The 13,149-nt window shown below is 41.9% G+C and overlaps 1 pseudogene; it reads left to right on the forward strand.

Annotated features, from left to right (window-relative positions):
• The window catches only part of LOC117421123 (exocyst complex component 6B-like), a 186,964-nt pseudogene that overhangs the window by 29,061 nt on the left and 144,754 nt on the right, over positions 1-13,149 (forward strand).

Here is a 13,149-nt window from a genome sequence, read left to right on the forward strand (position 1 = left end):
TGCTGCTCCCATCTGCACATAGTTAATGACACATTCGCTCAACGTGTTACCAAGGGTCATCTGTTTCCAAAATGTAAATGTTGAGAACATACTTTTTACATCCAGTTTCACTTGTTGTGATTTTTGGAATAGCTCACAGCCCACATCTTTCGCGCCCCGCTTTGAGGCCTGGGAACTCGCGGGCCGCTTAAAATCTTTCTTTTTTTTTTTGTCTTCCAATGCCCTCCAGTCCCTTGTCATTTCAGTTTTCGTTAATGCGAAATAGGAACGCTCTTATTCTCCCCCCAACTGCTTTCTCTATTCTAAATCACAAACACGTTTTTTCATTAAAAAGTCTCGGTTTGCAAACAAAGCTATTTTTGATTTTGAGCGCAGTATAATTGTGTATAACTGGGACAAAGGAGAATGAAAGAAACCTGATTATTTCCATCCTTTCTGTTTAACAGCACGACTCACATTCAGCCAAAGGAAAGATCACTCCTGTATAGTGGAAGCCAGGGAGGTTATAGAATGATCTGTAATTGTGTTTAGTTTATAAGGTGTATACTGGAAATGCTCAGTTTCCTTACATCTCTGTTAGAGACATGTAACTCAACATATGCACTGAGATCAAATGATCTGCCTACTTTTTAAAATCCCTAAATTCAGATCTAATATGGGCCAGCGTGTCTTTGCATATCAAGCACCTCATCTCTGGAACATTGCCTTCGCACAGAAAAACAGCCTCTTCACAATACCTATAAGTCACTGAAATATTTATTTAAAATCTGACGAGCGTTGCAAATCCTGTAAACACTGACTATGACCAGGATCATGTACATTGGAATTGTTAGATTTTTTATGCTTTTATGCTCAGTATTACTGTTTTTTTTTATTTAAGTGTTTTTTGTCCTGTTTGAATGATTTTATCTGCTTTTGCCATTGATTTTAAAAAAGTTATTTCTTGGTGTCTTCTCAAGTGTTCTGGTTAAGTAAATACATTTTAACTTGTGAAGGTTTTTATACTGCTTTCACACACAGAACATCTTGCAGGGTCGACCCCAGTAAACCTCTATAAAATACACAGAAAGGACTCTGCAAATAATGTTTTCTCAACCAGAAAAAAATCACTTGGTCTGTTCGTGCCGTTCCTGCCAGCTTCTTCCCAGGTTTGTTGGGTACTTTGAGTTCACACAGCAAATTTGAAACACATTTCAGCATTGCCCCAAGGCTGAGTCCTGGGTCTAGGGTCTGGTATTGGTAAGCAACTTTAGGGCAAGATGTAGTGGGAAATGCATCTAGTTAACCCTGGGGTGATAAAAATAAAAACCCTGTTCTTGGTAATTGTAGCAGTGGGGAGTGACTGTCAACGATCTACCTCCAGCTGCCAACTTTGAAATAGGTTCTATTGTTGGACCCGTAACTGGAGAGAGCCTGGACTTGTATCACCAAGAATCAGAGCTGCCTGCAGTGTGCTGGCTAACTGTCTCCAGCCTAGTAAAGACAGAGCAGCGTTAGCACCAGTCAGAGAAAGAAAAAGAGGCTTCCTTGTTGGGATTTCATGAATTGAAAAAGTTTGTTCTTTTAGTTAATTTTAAATTATGAAAGTTCTCCCCCTCACCCCTGCATTGCTCTTGTGCCATTGTGAATTGCACGTTCCTCGCTTTTTGCATTTTAACCCAGTCTTGGTTAATAGCAAAGAATGGATTATTATTATTAAGGTTCTGGTAATGACAGTGCTGGAGAGCAGAGAATGGAGTGTTTAGACTAGTGCTCATTATTATTAAGCTGCAGGTAATGGCAGTGCTGGAGAGCTCAGAATGGAGTGTGTAGACTAGTGCTCATTATTATTAAGGTTCTGGTAATGTCAGTGCTGGAGAGATGAGAATGGAGTATTTAAACTAGTGCTCATTTTTTTTTGAGGTGCTGAGTAATGACGGTGCTGGAGAGATGAGAACTGTTCACACCGGTTGCCCTTTTAGCCTCAGACTCAACTGTTCTGGCTTGATCCCATGCCTTTTTGGCTGGAGGAGTGACCTGTTCAGAGGTCCTCTGTTTGCACGCAAGGAGCATGCATTGGCAGACACCAGTGTCAAAGCAGCCAGGAGCTATTTTAGTCTTGAGTTTCCAAGCATCATTCGTTATGTTTGCAGGTTGGTGGGTGGTTTGAGTAACAGAAGTTTTAAAGCCCAGTTTTAAGTCTCTGTAGAGCATTGTGGATCAGACTGGACTGAGGAGTGAATCCCTTTTATACCGACCCAGCTCTGTTGTGTTACTATAGCTTGGCAGCCCTTGTCTTCAAGCCCTGGGCAGTCACTACAGGGGCCCTAATACCTGTGGCACAGGAGTGAATGGTTAGATGTGACATTGCAAAGTTTTTTATTCCTGGTAACAAAACTGGGAACTACTATGGTATGAACAATGCCAAGATTATTCAATCAAACCCCACAGACTCCGTGTCTTGTATTTTATTTGATATGCAGCAAGCTAGCCAGGACACCAGATGTAGCAATCATGTCTTTTTCAAATTCAACAACTGTTATTCAAATGCCATCAGTTCATCTGCCACTGTCCTTCCTCGTCCTGGTCAATATTCCAAAGCATCTCAATTCATCTTCCTCGTCCTAGTCAATATTCAAAAGCATCTCAATTCATCTGTCACTGCCCTTCCTCGTCCTAGTCAATATTCAAAAGCTGGCTGTCGAGCTGCATTTAAATAACAGTTATTGAATTTGAAAAAGACATGCTTGCTACTTCTGGTGTCCTGGCTAGCTTGCTGCATATCAAATAAAATGGAAGACACAGAGTCTGTGGGGTTTGATTGGATAATCTTGGCATTGTGTTCATACCATAGCAGTTCCCAGTTTTGTTTCCAGGAATAAAAAACTCTTAGCTGTGTCACATCTCCTTTACAAGAGTGTCCTTGGGGACCACTGCAGCAGTGACTGGAACCCGTAAACAAACAAAATAAAAAGAGTTTCAAGCAAAGAAACTGGATTAGTTGAGCACAATATTAAAACTATTTGCACCAGAGGTTCCCCCAAGTAGTTTCCAAAATTAATCTGAGTGGAAGAAGCTATTCTACAGTGTATGCACATGCATTATAGACATCTAGATATACAGTAGTTTAACACAGGCGATAGATGGTTCTAGCTGTTAGAGTTGTTTATTTTTAGGGGTAACATCAGTTGTTTTAATGCATTCACCTTTTGGAGGCTTTGGGTCCTTTAATGACATAGTTGTCAGTCTCTGCTTGAAAGAGATTCAAGAGTGGTTCGAATGACTGAAGCAAGGTGGGGTCAGAGTTATTGAGGTGCCCTTGCAAAGAGAGGGGGCAGTTCCTTGCTGTGACTCTGCTGAGAGTTTGGTCTAGTGTAAAGGAGTTGAGTGATTTGGTGTTTGAATGACTGTAAGGTCTCAATGTAAATTGTGTCATCAGGTAAAATAAATCTAGGCAACAAACACAAGGAGATACATAAATCAATACATGGATACATAAATGCATTAATAAATGCATAACAATACACACAAAGACAAACACATACATGATCACTCATTTTTTTAGTAGGTTAATGGATTTTGATTGGATTGCTGAAATGTGGATGCAGTACCCTCTTTTTTGCAGTAGAGGTCAGTCTAAAGCAGTACAATCCCTTCTTTTTCCCTTTATTGACTGCTTGTATGGTATTGCAGCCTTTTCCTCTGGGAGTTCCTGCATGCTTTCATGTTCTTAACATTTTGCCCCCTGCACTTTGAGATTTCATTGTGTAAAGAAGAGAATCAGACGGATTAGTCCGGCAAAGAGCTGTCTGGCCTGCCTCTGCTCCGTTTGGAGGTGCTTATAAAAGTATCTGAGCCCAGATAAACCTTAGCATGTCGCTAACCAGGCAGTCACAAGTTGAAGCCTCTGATTCAGGCTTCCAACAACTCTGCAAATAGGGTCATATTTATAAAGAGCATCTGAAGGTGGGACAGCTTACCACTCGTACAGCAGTGTGCACATTTATTGAACACCTCAAGATGTGTCATTTATAACCTTTATTTACCCTGCCTGCCTGTATGCAAACCTCTGGGTGTGAGAATTTTAATTTTCGGTCAGCATTCGTTGATTTAGAAACACTAGGCACTCGTGTGAAAGTGTTAAACTGCTTTGTGCTTTATTTAGGCATCTAAACAAGTTCTAAAAAGTCTCATGCATTTTACCATTTGTATGTGTTCCTTTTCTCTTGCTATTTTACATTGATTGCATGTGTGGCCTATTAAAGTCGTCAATTAAATTAGACAATCACTAATTTGTCTATTTTGACAAGATTTTCAGTTCCAGTGGTTTGCTTCTATATGCACAACAAATCAAAACACCAATAGAAGCAATGGGCTGTTCTAATACATGTGTACAATGTAATGGGACTATACTTTTCATGTCTTAACTATTTATTTATTCTTTTTTATTATTATTTATAAAATATGAATCTGTTAATGGAAATACCACATTTATAAACACTACAGTTCAGTAAGTTATCTGTGTAAAATACCCAATTGCATAGGTCACAAGTAAAGGACTGGAAGTTTGGTTAAGTATCCTAGTTACTCCATTACCGTCCTTCTCCACCAGTGGGCAGTATGGAGTGGTGTCCATGGAGCCTCTGCAGCTGCTCTTGCACCTCTCAGGCTTGTCTGAACAGTAGCTGCTCTATGTGGCTGAAGAGCACCCAGCCTAGTGGAGACTGGTGGAAAAGCAGTGGACACAGAATCAGCAGGGAAAAACAACAGGCACTTTAGTCATGGTTCCACTAGCAGGGATTGTGCGTATTCTATTTCAACGAGTCAATGAAATTGGTTATTTTTTGCACTTATTTTTATGGTGATGAAGTTTCCTGTAAAACGTGATTCCAATTTTTACTTTTAAACAACTTTGCTCTGTAGCAAAAACCACCTTACGCAATGGCCAGTATACTGAATGATACTACATTATTTCCTGATAAACTTCAATCAGTTTATTTGTATTGATAGAACACGTTTGATTAAAAACTGTGACCCTCGCAGTGATGTTTCATCACCTACCTTTTTAAAACAGGTGAGAGACACAGGTTAAGAGAAATACATATTTAAAAAGGATAGCAATTAAAAAGTCTGGTTCCTAATCAATCCATGATTATTAATTTATATCACAAAATATTCAAAGAGGTGCACAATGCTTCAATAAGTATATGTCCTTTCTGAATTGAGACCAGACAAGACTAGTCTATCACATTATAGACAAGGACAAGTCCCACCAACATTCAGTTAACATATCATACCATAAGAGACATGCTCACTTACATAAGAACATCCGACAATTCAATTCAGTTCACATACCATACCACACCATAAGAGAACATACAACAATTCAATTCAGTTCACATACCATACCACACTATAAGAGAACATACGACAATTCAGTTCAGTTCAGCTACCATACCACACCATACCATACCACACCTAGCAGCTGATTAATCTCAAAACTTTGTCAAATCAGGACTTGAAAGATCCCAGTGATTCAGCATCAACAGCATAGGTAACCCATTCCATGCCCTCACCACTCTCTGTGTGCAGAAGAGTCTCCTTCAACAACATGACTAGCTAACCTATTCTATGCCCTCACCGCTTTCTGTGTGAAGAAGAGTCTCCTTCAACAACATTACTAGGTAACCCATTATGTACCCTCACCACTCTGTGTGTGAAGAAGATTTTCCTTCAACAACATGACTAGGTAACCCATTCTATACCCTCACCACTCTCTGTGTGAATAAGAGACTCCTTCAACAACACAACAACATGACTAGGTAACCCATTCCATACCCTCCACTCTTTGTGTGAATAAGAGTCTCCTTCAACAGCATGACTAGGTGACCCATTCTATACCCTCACTGCTCTCTGTGTGAAGAAGAGTCTCCTTCAACAACATGACTAGGTAACCCATTCTATACCCTCACCACTCTCTGTGTGAATAAGAGACTCCTTCAACAACACAACAACATGACTAGGTAACCCATTCCATACCCTCCACTCTTTGTGTGAATAAGAGTCTCCTTCAACAGCATGACTAGGTGACCCATTCTATACCCTCACTGCTCTCTGTGTGAAGAAGAGTCTCCTTCAACAACATGACTAGGTAACCCATTCTATACCCTCACCACTCTCTGTGTGAATAAGAGACTCCTTCAACAACACAACAACATGACTAGGTAACCCATTCCATACCCTCCACTCTTTGTGTGAATAAGAGTCTCCTTCAACAGCATGACTAGGTGACCCATTCTATACCCTCACTGCTCTCTGTGTGAAGAAGAGTCTCCTTCAACAACATGACTAGGTAACCCATTCTATACCCTCACCACTCTCTGTGTGAATAAGAGACTCCTTCAACAACACAACAACATGACTAGGTAACCCATTCCATACCCTCCACTCTTTGTGTGAATAAGAGTCTCCTTCAACAGCATGACTAGGTGACCCATTCTATACCCTCACTGCTCTCTGTGTGAAGAAGAGTCTCCTTCAACAACATGACTAGGTAACCCATTCCATACCCTCACCACTCTCTATGTGAACAAGTGAACTGTGTGAACCCTCTGTCCTAAGTCTACCTCCACTTCATTTACAGCTGTCCGCAGATACTAGGTTCTGTGCTGTGGTTTAAGTATTGGCTAGAGTTAACTTTGTCATCAACTTTCTTTTAAGATAGACCTAGAATCAGGAGACATAACACAACTCACAAAGTAGTGAAGTTGAGCCCCTCATCACAAACACACACACACATAGTGAAGTTGAGCCCCTCATCGCACACACACACATAGTGAAGTTGAGCCCCTCATTACAAACACACACACACACATAGTGAAGTTGAGCCCCTCATCACACACAGTGAAGTTGAGCCATATTATTACACACACACACAGTGAAGTTGAGCCCCTCGTCACACACATACACACACAGTGAAGTTGAGCCCCTCATCACACACACACACACACACACACACACACACACACACACACACACACACACACAGTAGTATGTATACATGGATGAATGCACTTGTGGAAGTGCCCTCTCTTTGTTTCCAGACTCCATATGAAAACGCAGCATATCTGGAAAGCAGCTTGTATGTTTTGAGAGCCGCCCAGTATAAACATCTTCAAATACCAACAAAAAAGAAAAATACATTTTTGTTGGAAACTTTTTTTTCTTCTATTTTTGTGTTTTATATATAAGTCACACATTGTTCCCAGGGTTTACAGTGAATAGGTTTTGGCTTGGGCAGATTAATTAAAGCCACATTGCAAGCCAAGCTATCCAAGACAAGATTTATTGCTGATATCTTGTTTCACACACTGTACAAGGAGGGGGAGGGGGCTGTTGCCAGTCCTGTTCTTCCGATCGGCACGGGAAAGCCAATGACGGTCTGAGCCGTGCTGAGCGCCTGTTGCAGAGAGCAGTCCCGCTGAGCAGTGATCACAGACATTCCTCGACAGCCACATTCATCAGCTGCTTGTCTGAAACTGTGGTCTTTATGGTCTGTGCTTGGCTCCGCTAACTCCATTTCCCCTTAAGTGTGGGTATGCTAGGGGTGTAACAACACACATGTCACGATTGCGATATGATACGAGTCGCAGTACATGGGGAAGGAGGAGGATATCCACACTGTTTTTTTGCACTAGTTTGTTCTTAGACCATTCCTATTCAATTTGATAGATTTCAGCAACATCGGCTCATCTTCTCACTCACACATAACTTGTAATCCATACATCAGCCAAGCAGGTTAATCAGTGATTACAGCTTGCAAGCTTTCCGGCCATTCACCTATAATTGGACTTGTGTATTTATTTTTGGTTGTTGGATTTATTATTACTGGCAGTATGCAGTAGACCAGGCTTGCAGCAGGGCTTGGGGCTCCCTCTGTGCTGTGCTGTGGACCGCACTGCACTCTGGTGAATTTGACTCTCTAATTAGAGCTGCATGGCGCTAATTCCTGTTCATTTTATGGAAATGATCTGGGCCCCTGTTTTTTTTTTTTTGAGGGGAGTTTATTTGTCTTTTAGATTTAATGATCTGTTTTTCTGGAGGGGGGAATAAGTAAAAAATAAATAAAGATCAGAAGCGGCTTCCACATTTTCCTCATTAGCACCGGAAGCCGCTTTCTCCTCCCGCAGAGAGGCTGTGGTTTCTGTATTCCATGCGGTAAGGGGCTCTCTTCTCTATCCCCTGGCTGGCTAGGTAGGATTAGGGATTTGCCAGCCCAGGTTAGCCTGATCCTGTGATGTGTAAAAGGGATTTCCTCTTTGCAGTAACCCTAGTGGTTAGAGGCATGGCTGTGTGGTCATTTCCTTTAGCACATCCACCTGGTATATGCTGGGATTAGAAAGCTCTTAAAGGAACACTCGCTGTGCTACAGTGCTTGACATGGTGCACTCACTGGCAGGGTAAACTACTTTTAATAGCCTGGACTTTGAATGATGGGGTTAAAGATCCCAGGGACCCAGTGGCTCACTGTTAAGGGCACTACTGCATGGAGTGCAGAGTGAAGAATCCTGATATTGACTGAAAAACAGCAGCCCCTACTCCCCGTATTCAATTATCTTAAACTTATCCATCTTCAGTCTCTGGGTCAGAACACTGCTAATTGCAATTTTGATCAATGATGTGTTGGAATCAAAGCAACAGTGAGCAGTGAAAGCTGAATAATTGGAACCCTTGCATAGATCTGCTCATTTAGTTAAACATTTAGCTGAACACCATCTTATCAAAGCTGTAATAGTTTGAAGATATACAAACAGAAATAAAAGCAACATGCGGTGGTTTTGTTAACATTGTTCTCCTGCGTGTTTCAGGCCCAGCAGCAGAAGAGTCTGGACAGTATCGTCTCCTACCAGCAGAGGGCAGGCAGCACAAGGAGGGCCATGAAAGAGGCTGGGCTGGGCAAAGAGCTGGAGGGGGACAGCAGCAGCCCCATGTCCAAACAGGACTCTGGGATACTGCATGTTGAGGATGAGGAGGAGGTAAATGTAGAGCTGATGTGTCAAGAAAAAAACTCTTTGCCACCCCTCCTCCTTCGTTAAACAAGGGAGTCACTTGTAATACTGTGGAAGTAATCAGGGGTATTTATTTCAAGTTTCTCTTACAGGCAGACTGCATTTCATAAGGGGCATTCCACAGCTAAAAGCATGGATGCATGGTGCATACATCCATACATACAATTCCTACGTACAGACTTTACAGAAGTAACTTTCTTCTAGGTCTAGAGCAGCAATTCTTAACCGTTGGGCGTGCCAAATTTTCTATGGGGGCGCAGTGAGCATTCTAATAATACAGTAATTATAGTATTAATAAAATATTTAAAAAATAAGATTTCACCCCTAAGTTTGAATGAGAATTTGACATACTTGCAAATGCTTTATTTAAGTTAATATTTTTTAAAATGTTTGATATTATTTAGTTTGGAAACATTTTAATAATGTTTAATAATGCAGAAACCCAAGCACGCTGATTTTGTGTTGAAGAATCTGTGACACTTCTGTTCTCTCCACATTGTACCCTTGTTCAGTACATTAAATGGATCGGTTTGTGGTGTGCCAAGCAAAATAAAAAAAAAATGCTAAGGTGGGGCGAGATTCAAAAAAGAGAACCCCAGGTCTAGGGAAAATAACTCCAGGAAAAACTTCACATTATTCTGGTAGCATATTTACATGTTTTAGTACTTTTTTTTCTGTTGAGGTACTTGCTGCTGAAGGAGTTAGGTAGACCTTATTATTTGAATAACAAGCCAATTGTTTCCAAGAAAAAGAGCCATGTTTCTGCTAATGCACCACATCTGTGTCTGGGAATCAAGTTCCATAGTCATGAGACACAGGAAGCAATGATTATTAATTTGGTGACTCACAACCAAGTACGTGGTAAAAAGCTCAATAACTGTGGCTGTACGTGCGTGGAGTTATGACGTCAAGAAACGTGTTGTTCCTTAAACCTTAAACCAAAGTTCATTTTGGATCCCGGGACATTGGCATACTTTGTGTTCTTTGTGTTAAACCTCTTTCAGTTCTAGAAAGTAACACCCTATTTTACTTGAAATTTTGAGCTATTTAGTGTGATTCCGCTGCAGCACAGCAAGTCCCTTTTGATTTTTCCTGCTGATAAACACGCTCTTGATCTGCCAATGAGAGCACTTGGTGAAACTGACCTGGGGGGAAGGAAGGCCCAGAATGAACCAGCTAAAGACAGCTGAGGCATGCGAGCTGGGCCCTTGTTGTCCAGCCCTGCGTATGTGTCCGTTTGCACAAGTGGCTTACTCTTTTCCTGAAAGCGATTAAGATCTGTATGATTTACAGAGGAAAGGCCTGTCCATGTACAAGGCGAGACGTCATTGTAATCAGCCCAATCTTTGAAACGCAAGCATTAGCACATCTCAAACGGAGTCCCTGCCCAGATCCACCACTGCTGAGGACACTGAACTCCAAGAGTCCTGTGTTTTCCATACTGCAGTCAAGCCTCCATTTCTACACTCAGGCATGGCTTTCCTTAGACCCTGTCTCCACGGTACACAGGACCAGGGATGAGCAGGGCTGGTCTGGCATGTGCAGCAGGGCGGAAAACAGCGGCCCCACGCACCACAAGCAAGCATCTTAACCACAATGCAAAAGATCCGGGCTCGTCTGCATTCATGGTTTTAGAGCTTTTAACCTCATCTCATCTCATTTCACCAACAGGGGACAGGACAGAATCCGTAATTCAGCAAGACCACAACTTTTAATGTGATTGGTGTTAAAAGGGCAATAAACAACCCAGCCGTAGTCGTTCTTCATTCTTAGAAGATGGCACCATTGCTAATCGAGATGGTTTGCTCAGTAAAATCATTGGCATGCATTCTGGCATATCAAGATGTTTATTAAGCAAGCAGTCTGAACTTCATAAAACAGGCACCACAAACCAGCAGGGGTATCCCAATAACTTGAACGCTGCTCTATATAAACATGTTCAATGTGTCAGTGACACTGAACACTTCTATGTCTCCACTATAGCAGTCCTGTATGTGTGATCGTACTGCAGGAACAGATGATTTGATTATTCGGATTGAGCGCTCTGCAGAAATCAGGCGAGGGTCACTGGTGTTGATCAGGCTAATTTGCCATTCAAAGTGAAACGAGTGAAGAACCAACAGCTTGGATTTGTGGTGATAGTTGCTTTTTTTAGACCATGGAGAACAGCAATCCACACAAATCCAAGCAGCTGTTTCTTCACTTGTCTCTCTTGGAATGGTAAATTAGCTCTAGTGTGTGGTGATAGAGGTGGAGAGGTGGATTTGAGTAATCGGTTTGTGCAGCTCTAGTGGGTGATGATAGAGGTGGAGAGGTGGATTCGAGTAATCGGTTTGTGCAGCTCTAGTGTGTGGTGATAGAGGTGGAGATGTGGATTTGAGTAATCGGTTTGTGCAGCTCTAGTGGGTGATGATAGAGGTGGAGAGGTGGATTCGAGTAATCGGTTTGTGCAGCTCTAGTGGGTGATGATAGAGGTGGAGAGGTGGATTCGAGTAATCGGTTTGTGCAGCTCTAGTGTGTGATGATAGAGGTGGAGAGGTGGATTTGAGTAATCTGTTCATGCAGCTCTAGTGTGTGATGATAGAGGTGGAGAGGTGGATGTGAGTAATCTGTTCATGCAGCTCTAGTGTGTGGTGATAGAGGTGGAGAGGTGGATTTGAGTAATCTGTTCATGCAGCTCTAGTGTGTGGTGATAGAGGTGGAGAGGTGGATTTGAGTAATCGGTTTGTGCAGCTCTAGTGTGTGGTGATAGAGGTGGAGAGGTGGATTTGAGTAATCGGTTTGTGCAGCTCTAGTGGGTGATGATAGAGGTGGAGAGGTGGATTCGAGTAATCGGTTTGTGCAGCTCTAGTGTGTGGTGATAGAGGTGGAGATGTGTATTTGAGTAATCGGTTTGTGCAGCTCTAGTGTGTGATGATAGAGGTGGAGAGGTGGATTCGAGTAATCGGTTTGTGCAGCTCTAGTGTGTGGTGATAGAGGTGGAGATGTGTATTTGAGTAATCGGTTTGTGCAGCTCTAGTGTGTGATGATAGAGGTGGAGAGGTGGATTCGAGTAATCGGTTTGTGCAGCTCTAGTGTGTGGTGATAGAGGTGGAGAGGTGGATTCGAGTAATCTGTTTGTGCAGCTCTAGTGTGTGATGATAGAGGTGGAGAAGTGGATTCGAGTAATCGGTTTGTGCAGCTCTCGTGTGTGATGATAGAGATGGAGAGGTGGATTTGAGTAATCGGTTTGTGCAGCTCTAGTGTGTGGTGATAGAGGTGGAGAGGTGGATTTGAGTAATCGGTTTGTGCAGCTCTAGTGTGTGATGATAGAGGTGGAGAGGTGGATTTGAGTAATCTGTTCATGCAGCTCTAGTGTGTGGTGATAGAGTTGGAGAGGTGGATTTGAGTAATCTATTTGTGCAGCTCTAGTGTGTGATGATAGAGGTGGAGAGGTGGATTTGAGTAATCGGTTTGTGCAGCTCTAGTGTGTGATGATAGAGGTGGAGAGGTGGATTCGAGTAATCTGTTCATGCAGCTCTAGTGTGTGATGATAGAGACGGCACTCTTTCAGATATTGACCCCTATGTTTCCCCTTTAACAGCTACTGAATCTGCATGAAGCATAGAGCGTTAGTGAGGTGCTCAGCAAGGTGGAAGAACGTGTTTGAGAACAAGCATCTTGATGTCCTGTCTCTAAATACTACTGTGCCTGTCCATTGAGTAGTCATTGCATTACAAGCTGATTTGTCTGTTTTTTTATGCTGGGAATTCTGGACATTGTAGTCCCCTTGCTCTTCTGCTTTGAGGAACTTTATATAGTGGTCTTCCGTCCTACACTTTTCCCTTTCGGACCGACACCCAAATGGAATGTTTTTGTTCCTGCGGTAAAACAGGCACTTTTATGAGGTTTTACCAAATTTGTTAAATTGTTTGTTTTTTTTTTTTACAAACCCTTAACATCAAATTGTTAACAGAAAACACTCCAGTCTACTGATAAACATTTTTTTTTTAACTGAAGCAACACCAGTTTATATTCTTGACCTGAATTTTATTCTCTTATTGCATAATTCCCATCCTTGAGCATGAAAACCCCTTCTGTAAGATATATAAAAACAGTGGTG

Source organism: Acipenser ruthenus, chromosome 1 (assembly GCF_902713425.1).
Source record: "Acipenser ruthenus chromosome 1, fAciRut3.2 maternal haplotype, whole genome shotgun sequence".
In the NCBI taxonomy this organism is placed as follows: domain Eukaryota; kingdom Metazoa; phylum Chordata; class Actinopteri; order Acipenseriformes; family Acipenseridae; genus Acipenser; species Acipenser ruthenus.